This window comes from Tursiops truncatus, chromosome 3 (assembly GCF_011762595.2).
Source record: "Tursiops truncatus isolate mTurTru1 chromosome 3, mTurTru1.mat.Y, whole genome shotgun sequence".
NCBI classification, from domain to species: domain Eukaryota; kingdom Metazoa; phylum Chordata; class Mammalia; order Artiodactyla; family Delphinidae; genus Tursiops; species Tursiops truncatus.
This window is the reverse complement of record NC_047036.1, coordinates 121025162-121037339: the sequence shown is the minus strand read 5'-3', so window position 1 is coordinate 121037339 and position 12178 is coordinate 121025162. Positions and strand designations below refer to the sequence as shown.

At 41.0% G+C, this 12178-nt stretch overlaps 1 pseudogene; it reads left to right on the top strand.

The window, feature by feature from the left end:
• Positions 1–352: 352 nt before the first annotated feature.
• LOC109548220 (nicotinamide phosphoribosyltransferase pseudogene) lies at positions 353–10450 on the top strand (annotated as a pseudogene).
• Positions 10451–12178: the final 1728 nt, after the last annotated feature.

Genomic DNA, 12178 nt, shown 5'->3' with positions numbered 1-12178 from the left:
GATTTTGAAAGTCTGTGGAGCTAATATGATTCCTTGGACCATCTAATTTTCATTTTGAAATATCATATACATGTCGAAAAGTATGAAAAACATCAATGTAAAATTTACCAAATAATGTAAAGCAAACACCAAGTATCCCCCAGCCAGGTTAAGAAATAGAACGTTGCCAGCACTCCAGATACTCCACAGAGTTAGCACATTGGAAGAAAGACTGGATGTGCTAAGTAGAAGCATGGAAGATAAAAAAAAAAGAGCCAAATCAAACTTATAAAGATGAGAATTACAAGAGCTTAAATAAAAAATTCACTAGATAGGATGAACAGCAGAATAGACATTGCAGAATAAAAGATTAATGAACTTTCCAGATGATGTCTTTCATGAAAAGGGATAGAACTACGTTCTTGAGAAATATGATGGACATCTTCCAATAGAAATAAAAACTGCTCCTGCAGGCTCTGTCATTCTCAGAGAAAGTTTCTCTTCACAGTAGAAAACTCAGATTCACAGTGTTACTTGCTAACAAACTGGATTGAGACTATTCTTGTTCAGTCCTAATATCCAATAACAGTGGTCACAAATGCTAGAGAGCAGAAGAAAATATTGGCCAAATATTTATTAGAAATTTCCAATAACCTAGATGGTCCTGTATGTAAGTTACATGATTTTGGCTACAGAGGAGTCTCTTTTTAAGAGACTGCTGGCATTGGAGCCTCTGCTGACTTGGTTAATTTCAAAGGCAAAGATAGAGTAGCAGGGATTGGTTTAATTACAAATACTATGGAGGGGGGACCTTCAAGATGGCACAGGAGTAAGACGTGGAGATCACTATCTTCCCCACAAATATATCAAAATTACATCTACATGGGGAACAACTCCTACAGAACACCTACTGAATGCTGGCAGAAGACCTCAGATTTCCCAAAAAAGCAACAAACTCCCCACATACCTGGGTAGGGCAAAAGAAAAAAGGAAACACAGAGACAAAAGAATAGGGATGGGACCTGCACCTCTGGGAGGGAGCTGTGAAGGAGGAAAAGTTTCCACACACTAGGAAGCCCCTTCACTGGCAGAGATGGGGCTGGGTGGGGAGGGGAAGCTTCGGAGGCACGGAGGAGAGCACAGCAACAGGGGTGCAGAGGGCAAAGCGGAGAGATTCCCACAAAGAGGATCAGTGCCAACCAGCACTCACCAGCCCAAGGGGCTTGTCTGCTCACCCGCCAGGGCGGGCGGGGGCTGGGAGCTGAGGCTCAGGTTTCAGAGGTCGGATTCCAGGGAAAGGTCTGGGGTTGGCTGCATGAACACAGTCTAAAGGGGGCTAGTGTGCCACGGCTAGCCAGGAGGGAGTCCAGGAAAAAGTCTGGAACTCCCTAAGAGACAAGAGAACATTGTTCCGGAGTGCTAGAGGAGAGGAGATTCAGAGCCCCCCCTAAATGAGCTCCAGAAACGGGCGTGAGCCGCGGCTATCAGCACAGACACCAGAGACGGGCATGAACAGCTAAATCTGCTGCTGCAGCCACCAAGAAGCCTGTGTACAAGCACAGGTCACTATCAATACCTCCCCACCAGGGAGCCTGTGCAGCCCACCACTGCCAGGGTCCCGTGATCCATGGACAACTTCCCTGGGAGAACACAAGGCACGCCTCAGGCTGTTGCAATATCACGTCAGCCTCTGCCACTGCAGGCTCGCCCCGCATTCTGTATCCCTCCTTCCCCAAGCCTGAGTGAGCCAGAGCCCCCTAAGGAGCTGCTCCTTTAACCCCCTCCTGTCTGGGCAAAGAAGAAACCCCAGAGGGTGACCTACATGCAGAGGCGGGGCCAAATCCAAAGCTGAACCCCAGGAGCTGTGCGAACAAAGAAGAGAAAGGGAAATCTCTCCCAGCAGCCTCAGGAGCAGCGGATTAAATCTCCACAATCAACCTGATGTACCCTGCATCTGTGGAATAACTGAATAGACAAGGAATCGTCCCAAAATTGAGGTGGTGGACTTTGGGAGCAAATGTAGACTTGGGGGTTGCTTTCTGCATCTAATTTGTTTCTGCTTTTATGTTTATCTTAGTTTAGTATTTAGAGCTTATTATCACTGGTACATTTATTGATTTCGTTGCTCTCTTTCTTTTTTTAAATATATCTATATTTTTTTTTCTTTCATTTTTCACCTTTTGTGTGTGTATGTGTATGCTTCTTTGTGTGATTTTGTCTGTATACCTTTGCTTTTACCAATTACCTAGGGTTCTATCTTTTCTTTTTTTTTTTGGCATAGTTTTTAGTGCTTGTGTCACTGGTGAATTTGCTTTTTGGATTGGTTGCTCTCTTTTCTTTCCTTTTTTTCTATTACCTTTTAATTTTTTTATTTTTAATATTCTTAATTTTAATAACTTTTATTTTATTTCATTTTACTTTTCTTCTTTTTTCTTTCTTTCTTTTTTTTTCCATTTCATTCTCAGCTGTGTGGCTCACAAGGTCTTGGTGCACCAGCCAGGTGTCAGGCCTGAGCCTCTGAGATGGGAGAGCTGAGTTCAGGACATTGCTCCACCAGAGACTTCCTGGCCCCATGTAGTATCAAACGGCAAAAGCTCTCCCAAGATCTCCATCTCAGGGAAAAGACCCAGCTCCACTCAATGAGCAGCAAGCTACAGTGCTGGACACCGTAGGTCAAACAACTAGCAAGACAGGAACACAACTGCACCCATTAGCAGAGAGGCTGCCTAAAATCACAATAAGGCCACAGACACCCCAAAACACACCATGGGATGTGGTCCTGCCCACTAGAAACCCAAGATCCACCCTCATCGACCAGAACACAGGCACTAGTCCCATCCACCAGGAAGCCAACACAACCCACTGAACCAAACTTAGCCACTGGGGGCAGACACCTAAAACAACTGGAAAAGCTGAGGTTGAGGAAGATGGCAGAAGAGTAAGATGCGGAGATCACCATCCTCCCCACAGATACATCAGAAATACATCTACACGTGGAACAACTCCTACAGAACACCTACTGAATGCTGGCAGAAGACCTCAGACCTCCCAAAAGGCAAGAAACTCCCAACGTACCTGGGTAGGGCAAAAGAAAAAAGAATAAATAGAGACAAAAGGATAGGGATGGGACCTGCACCAGGGGGAGGGAGCTGCGAAGGAGGAAAGGTTTCCACACACTAGGAAGCCCCTTCATGGGCAGAGACGGCGGGTGGAGGAAGGGGGAAGCTTCGGAGGCACGGAGGAGAGCGCAGCAACAGGGGTGCAGAGGTCAAAGCAGAGAGATTCCCGCACAGAAGATCGCTGCCGACCAGCACTCACCAGCCCGAGAGGCTTGTCTGCTCACCCGCCAGGGTGGGTGGGGGCTGGGAGCTGAGGCTCAGGCTTCAGAGGTCGGATCACAGGGAGAGGACTGGGGTTGGTGGCGTGAACACAGCCTGAAGGGTTCAGTGCGCCACGGCTAGCCGGGAGGGAGTCCGGGAAAAGGTCTGGACCTGCCGAAGAGGCAAGAGACTTTTTGTTCCCTCTTTGTTTCCTGGTGCACAAGGAGAGGGGATTAAGAGTGCTGCTTAAAGGAGCTCCAGAGATGGGTGCAATCTGCAGCTATCAGCGCAGACCCCAGAGACGGGCATGAGACGCTAAGGCTGCTCCTGCAGCCACCAAGAAGCATGTGTGCAAACACAGGTCACTATCCACACCTCCCCTCCCAGGAGCCTGTGCAGCCCATCACTGCCAGGGTCCCGTGATCCAGGGACAACTTCCCCGGGAAAACGCACAGCACGCCTCAGGCTGCTGCAACGTCATGCGGGCCTCTGCCGCCACATTCTCACCCCACATCTGTACTCCTCCCTCCCCACGGCCTGAGTGAGCCAGAGCCCCCAAATCAGCTGCTCATTTAACCCCGTCCTGTCTGAGCAAAGAACAGATGCCCTCAGGCGACCTACACGCAGAGGCGGGGCCAAATCCAAAGCTGAACCCCAGGAGACGTGCGAACAAAGAAGAGAAAGGGAAATCCCTCCCAGCAGCCTCAGGAGCAGCAGATTAAATCTCCACAATCAACTTGATGTACTCTGCATCTGTGGAATACATGAATAGACGACGAATCAGCCCAAATAGAGGAGATGGACTTTGGGAGAAAGACATATTACTTTTTCCCCTTTTGCTCTATTCGTGAGTGTGTATGGTATGCTTCTGTGAGAGATTTTGTCTGTATAGCTTTGCATTCACCATTTGTCCTAGGGTTCTGTCATCCGTGTTTTTTTTTTTACTCAAAAAATTTTTTTCTTAATAATTATTTTTTATTTTAGTAACTTTATTTTATTTTATCCTCTTTCTTTCTTTCCTTCTATTTTTTCTCCCTTTTATTCTGAGCTGTGCGGATGAAAGGCTCCTGATGCTCCAGCCAGGAGCCAGTGTTGTGCCTCTGAGGTGGGAGAGCCAACATCAGGACACTGTTCGACAAGATACCTCCAAGCTCAATGTAATATCAAACGGTGAAAATCTCCCGGAGATCACCACGCAACACCAAGACCCTGCTTCTCTCAACGACCAGCAAGCTACAGTGCTGGACACCCTATGCCAAACAACTAGCAAGACAGGAACACAACCCAACCCATTAGGAGAGAGGCTGCCTAAAACCATAATAAGGCCACAGACACCCCAAGACACACCACCAGACGTGGACCAGCCAACCAGAAAGACAAGATCCACCCTCATCCACCAGAACACAGGCACTAGTTCCATTCACCAGGAAGCCTACACAACCCAGTGAACCAACCTTAGCCACTGGGTACAGACACCAAAAACAACGGGAACTACGAACCTGCAGCATGCAAAAAGGAGACCCCAAACACAGTAAGATAAGCAAAATGAGAAGACAGAAAAACACACAACAGATGAAGGATCAAGGTAAAAACCCACCAGACCTAACAAATGAAGAGGAAATAGGCAGTCTACCTGAAAAAGAATTCAGAATAATGAGAGAAAAGAAAATCCAAAATCTTGGAAACAGAATACAGAAAACACAAGAAACATTTAACAAGGACCTAGAAGAACTAAAGAGGAAACAAGCAACAATGAACAACACAATAAATGAAAACAAAAATACTCTAGAAGGGATCAATAACAGAATAACTAAGGCAGAAGAACGGATAAGTGACTGGGAAGATAAAATAGTGGAAATAACTACTGCAGAGCAGAATAAAGAAAAACGAATGAAAAGAACGGAGGACAATCTCAGAGACCTCTGGGACAACATTAAATGCACCAATATTTAAATTATAGTGATCTCAGAAGAAGAGGAGAAAAAGAAAGGGACTGAGAAAATATCTGAAGACATTATAGTTGAAAACTTCCCTAATATGGGAAAGGAAATAGTCAATCAAGTCCAGGAAGCACAGAGAGTCCTATACAGGATAAATCCAAGGAGAAACACACCAAGACACATATTAATCGGACTATCAAAAATTAAATTCAAAGAAAACATATTAAAAGCAGCAAGGGAAAAACAACAAATAACACACAAGGGAATTCCCATAAGGTTAACAGCTAATCTGACAGCAGAAACTCTGCAAGCCAGAAGGGACTGGCAGGACATATTTAAAGTGATGAAGGAGAAAAACCTACAACCAAGATTACTCCACCCAGCAAGGATCTCATTCAGATTTGATGGAGAAATTAAAACCTTTACAGACAAGCAAAAGCTGAGAGAGTTCAGCACCACCAAACCCACTGTACAACAAATGCTAAAGGAACTTTTCTAGGCAAGAAACACAAGAGAAGGGAAAGACATACAATAACAAACCTCAAACAATTAACAAAATGGGAATAGGAACATACATATCGATAATTATCTTAAATGTAAATGGTTTAAATGCTCCCAGCAAAAGACACAGACTGGCTGAATGGATACAAAAACAAGACCCATATATATGCTGTCTACAAGAGACTGACTTCAGACCAGGGACACATACAGAGTGAAAGTGAGGGAATGGAAAAAGATATTCCATGCAAATGGGAATCAAAAGTAAGCTGGTGTAGCAATCCTCATATCAGACAAAATAGACTTTAAAAAAAGACTATTACAAGAGATAAAGAAAGATATTACATAATGATCATGGGATCAATCCAAAAAGAAGATATAACAATTGTAAATATTTATGCACCCAACATAGGAGCACCTCAATACATAAGGCAAATACTAACAGCCATAAAAGGGGAAATCGACAGTAACACACATAGTAGGGGACTTTAACACCTCACTTTCACCAATGGACAGATCATCCGAAATGAAACTAAATAAGGAAACACAAGCTTTAAATGATACATTAAACAAGACGGACGTCATTGATATTTATAGGACATTCCATCCAAAAAGAACAGAATACACATTTTTCTCAAGTGCTCATGAAACATTCTCCAGGATAGATCATATCTTGGGTCACAAATCAAGCATTGGTAAATTTAAGAAAACTGAAAACGTATCAAGTATCTTTTTCGACCACAATGCTATGAGAATAGATATCAATTACAGGAAAAGATCTGTAAAAAATGCAAACACATGGAGGCTAAACAATACATTACTTAATAACCAAGTGATCACTGAAGAAATCAAAGAGGAAATCAAAAATACCTAGAAACAAATGACAATGGAGACACCACGACCCAAAAACCTATGGGATGCAGCAAAAGCAGTTCTAAGAGGGAAGTTTATAGCAATAAATCCTACCTGAAGAAACAGGAAACATCTCACATAAACAACATAACTTTGCACCTAAAGCAATTAGAGAAAGAAAAAATTTAAAAAACCCAAAGTTAACAGAAGGAAAGAAATCATAAAGATCAGATCACAAACAAATGAAAAAGAAAGGAAGGAAATGATAGCAAAGATCAATAAAACTAAAAGCTGGTTCTTTGAGAAGATAAACAAAATTGATAAACCATTAGCCAGATTCATGAAGAACAAAAGGGAGAAGACTCAAATCAATAGAATTAGAAATGAAAAAGGAGAAGTAATAACTGACACTGCAGAAATACAAAGGATCATGAGAGATTACTATAAGCAACTCTATGCCAATAAAATGGACAACCTAGAAGAAAGGGACAAATTCTTAGAAATGCACAATCTTCCAAGACTGAACCAGGAAGAAACAGAAAATATGAAAAGACCAATCACAAGCACTGAAATTGAAACTGTGATTAAAAGTCTTCCAACAAACAAAAGCCCAGGGCCGGATGGCTTCACAGGCGAATTCTATCAAACATTTAGAGAAGAGTTAACACCTATTCTTCTCAAACTCTTCCAAAATATAGCAGAGGGAGGAAGACTCCCAAACTCATTCTACAAGGCCACCATCACCTTGATACCAAAACCAAACAAAGATGTCACAAAGAAAGCAAGCTACAGACCAATATCACTGATGAACATAGATGCAAAAATCCTCAAGAAAATACTAGCAAACAGAATCCAACAACACATTAAAAGGATCATTCAACATGATCAAGTGGGGTTTATTCCAGGAATGCAAGGATTCTTCAATATATGCAAACCAATCAACATGATACACCATATTAACAAATTGAAGGAGAAAAACCTATGATCATCTCAATAGATGCAGAGAAAGCTTTCGACAAAATTCAACACCCATTTATGATAAAAACCCTGCAGAAGTAGGCATAGAGGGAACTTACCTCAACATAATAAAGGCCATATATGACAACCCACAGCCATTATCATCCTCAATGGTGAAAAAGTGTAACCATTTTCACTAAGATAAGGAACAAGGCAAGGTTGCCAACTCTCACCACTAGTATTCAACATAGTTTTGGAAGTTTTAGCCACAGCAATCAGAGAAGAAAAAGAAATAAAAGGAATCCAAATCGGAAAAGAAGAAGTAAAGCTGTCACTGTTTGCAGATGACATGATACTATACATAGAGAATCCTAAAGATGCTAACAGAAAACTACTAGAGCTAATCAATGAATGTGGTAAAGTAGCAGGATACAAAATTAATGCACAGAAATCTCTTGCATTCCTATACACTAATGATGAAAAATCTGAAAGTGAAATTAAGAAAACATTCCCAGTTACCATTGCAACAAAAACAATAAAACCTAGGAATAAACCAACCTAAGGAGACAAAAGACCTGTATGCAGAAAACTATAAGGCACTGATGAAAGAAATTAAAGATGATACAAATAGATGGAGAGATATACCATGTTCTTGGATTGGAAGAATCAACATTGTGAAAATGACTCTACTACCCAAAGCAATCTACAGATTCAATGCAATCCCTATCAAACAACCACTGGCATTTTTCACAGAAACTAGAACAAAAAATTTCACAATTTGTATGGAAACACAAAAGACCCTGAATAGCGAAAGCAATCTTGAGAAAGAAAAATGGAGCTACAGGAATCAGGCTCCCTGACTTCAGACTATACTACAAAGCTACGGTAATCAAGACAGTATTGTACTGGCACAGAAACAGAAATATTGATCAGTGGATCAGGGTAGAAAGCCCAGAGATAAACTCACGCACATATGGTCACCTTATCTTTGATAAAGGAGGCAAGAATATACAGTGGAGAAGACAGCCTCTTCAATGAGTGGTGCTGGGAAAACTGGACAGGTACATGTAAAAGAATGAAATTAGAACACTCCCTAACACCATAAACAAAAATAAACTCAAAATGGATTAAAGACCTAAACGTAAGGCGAAACACTATCAAACTCTTAGAGGAAAACATAGGGAGAACGCTCTATGACATAAATCACAGCAAGATCCTTTTTTACCCACCTCCAAGAGAAATGGAAACAAAAATAAACAAATGGGACCTCATGAAACTTCAAAGCTTCTGCACAGCAAAGGAAACCATAAACAAGACGAAAAGACAACCCTCATAATGGGAGAAAATATTTGCAAATGAATCAACTGACAAAGGATTAATCTCCAAATTTATAAGCAGCTTATGCAGCTCAATAACAAAAAAACAAACAACCCAATCCAAAAATGGGCAGATGACCTAAATAGACATTTCTCCAAAGAAGATATACAGATTGTCAACAAACACATAAAAGAATGCTCAACATCACTAATCATTAGAGAAATGCAAATCAAAACTACAATAAGGTTATCATCTCACACCGGTCAGAATGGCCATCATCAAAAAATATACAAACAATAAATGCTGGAGAGGGTGTGGAGAAAAGGGAACACTCTTGCACTGTTGGTGGGAATGTAAATTGATACAGCCACTATGGAGAACAGTATGGAGATTCCTTTAAAAACTAAAAATAGAACTACCATATGACCCAGCAATCCCACTACTGGGCATATACCCTGAGAAAACCATAATTCAAAAAGAGTCTTGTACCAAAATCTTCATTGCAGCTCTATTTACAATAGCCAGGACATGGAAGCAACCTAAGTGTCCACTGACATATGAATGGGTAAAGAAGATGTGGCATGTATGTACAATGGAATATTACTCAGCCATAAAAAGAAATGTAATTGAGTTATTTGTTTTGAGGTGAATGGACCTAGAGACTGTCATACAGAGTGAAGTTAAGTCAGAAAGAAAAAAAAAAACCCATATGCTAACACATATATATTGAATCTAAAAAAAAAAAAAGGTTCTGAAGAACCTAGGGGCAGGACAGGAATAAGGACACAGACGTAGAGAATGGACTTGAGGTAATGGAGAGGGGAAATGGTAAGCTGGGATGAAGTGAGAGAGTTGCATGGACATATATACACCACCAAATGTAAAATAGTCAGCTAATGGGAAGCAGCTGCACAGCATAGGGAGCTCAGCTCATTGCTTTGTGTCCACCTAGAGGGATGGGATATGGAGGATGGGAGGGAGAGGCAAGAGGGAGGAGATATGGGGATATATGTATATGTATATCTGATTCACTTTGTTATAAAGCAGAAACTAACACAGCATTGTAAAGTAATTATTCTCCAATAAAGATGTTTAAAAAGAAAATGCTATGGAACAAAAGATCCTGTTCTAGTGTATTCTGTTCTAGTGGCAGAACACAGTACCGTAACAGCTTGAGGTGAAGACCATAAAAAAGATGTTTCTGAACATAAAGAAACAGTTTTTTATCAGCGCCTGGATTTGTAGTCTGCAATAACTGTAACATTTATAATGTGTGAGAGATAATAGAGGGTAAGGATCTAAGACGTTTAATGTTTCCAAAGTATGCAGAGGCACCACTAATAATCATAGCTGTTTCTTGAAATCTTAATACTGTATTAAAGACTATGATATTTTAGGTACGAATTTCCCTGCTACTGAGAACTCAATGAGCTGCAAGTTGCTGCCCCCTTACCCTAGAGTTAGTCAAGGGGATGTTGCAGATGTAACACCTTTAAAGAGACTGTGGAAGGTGTGAAGCAAAAAACAAAAATGGAGCGTAGAAAATGTTTCTTTTGGTTCTGGTGGAAGCTTTGCTACAGCAATTAACAAGGCATCTCTTGAACGTTTCCGTCAAGTATAGTCATGTTGTAATTACTGGCCTTGGGATTAATGTCTTTAAGGACTTTGTTGCTGATCCCAACAAAAGGCCCAGGTAGGGCTGATTACCTTTACATAGGATACCAGCAGGGAATTTTGTTGCATTTGAAAAATACTTTGAAGAATAAGGTCATGATTTTCTCCAGACAGTGTTCAAGAATGGGATGACAGGGCTTCCCTGGTGGCACAGTGGTTGAGAGTCCGCCTGCCGATGCAGGGGACACGGGTTTGTGCACTGGTCCGGGAAGATCCCACATGCCGCGGAGCGGCTGGGCCCATGAGCCATGGCCACTGAGCCTGCACGTCTGGAACCTGTGCTCCGCAATGGGAGAGGCCACAACAGTGAGAGGGCTGCATACCGCAAAAAAAAAAAAAGAATGGGATGATGACAAAAAGCTATTTATTTGATGTAGTAAGAAAAAATGCAAAACTGGATATGGAACGTCTCCAGCTGGATATGGCAGAATCTTAATAGGCTTTGTTTTATGACTGGATATGTGTGTGTGAGTATATACACACGCATGCATGCATAGATCTCTGTGTGAATATGTAATGCACCATGTTTTTCATACAGGCATATGGTGGTTCTTTGTGTTTTATGGTACATTTCAGTGAAATTATTTGCTGGTTTATGAATATACTGCCCTTTCATTTTTTTTTCTTTTTTTCCCCAATGTTTAGGTGATCTCAAAGTAGGAAATACATTTAATCATGTAAAAGATTAATGCTAAAATAAGCTTTTTGGGCCTTTTGCCAGTAGATAGTAATTCAGTCTGGTATTGATCTTTTCACGAGTAACAGAACTGAGAAATTTTATATATAACTGAAGATCATAAAATAGATTTGCATAAAATTATCATGATTGCTTCATGTTTATATTTAACTTATAATTTTGTATAAACAAGATTGTGTAGGGCTTCCCTGGTGGCGCAGTGGTTGAGAGTCCGCCTGCTGATGCAGGGGACACGGGTTCATGCCCCAGTCCAGGAAGATCCCACATGCCGCGGAGCGGCTGGGCCTGTAGCCATGGCTGCTGAGCCTGCGCTCCGCAACAGGAGAGGCCACAACAGTGAGAGGCCTGCGTACCGCAAAAAAAAAAAAGATTGTGTAAGATATATTTAAAGTTTTAATGATTTAACAATCTTTCCAACTTTTCATGATTTTTTGGAATGTAGACTTTTAAGAAAATGAAATTACACTCCCTTTTCTCCACTAATCAGCAAATAAAATATGGCCTTAACAAAGTTGTTTGTGTCATTATAGAGTTTGAAAATTATGTCACGATATACCCTATAGAATTACTAACCTCAATGCCCCTTGTAGAGTATATATTAATCATTCTACATTAAAGAAAATAATGGTTGTTAATGGAATGCCAAGGCACTATACAGTGATTATACTGTATACACTATACAGTGATTATACATGTTAGTTGTGGTATCATAGCAGTGAAATGTCAAATTTGAAAGGCCTGTACTACAATTTTACATGAAAGAAACTACTCGTGGCTCTAATATGCACCTTGTGAGTTTAAGGAGATAATGTTTTTTAGAGAGAAACTCTGCTTCCACTATAGATTAGGTACATAACTATGAACTTTGACAAAAGTGGAAGGAGTGCATTCTAAAGTAATTGCACTTCTGAATTTATTTTTCATATCCTATATTTGATATGACT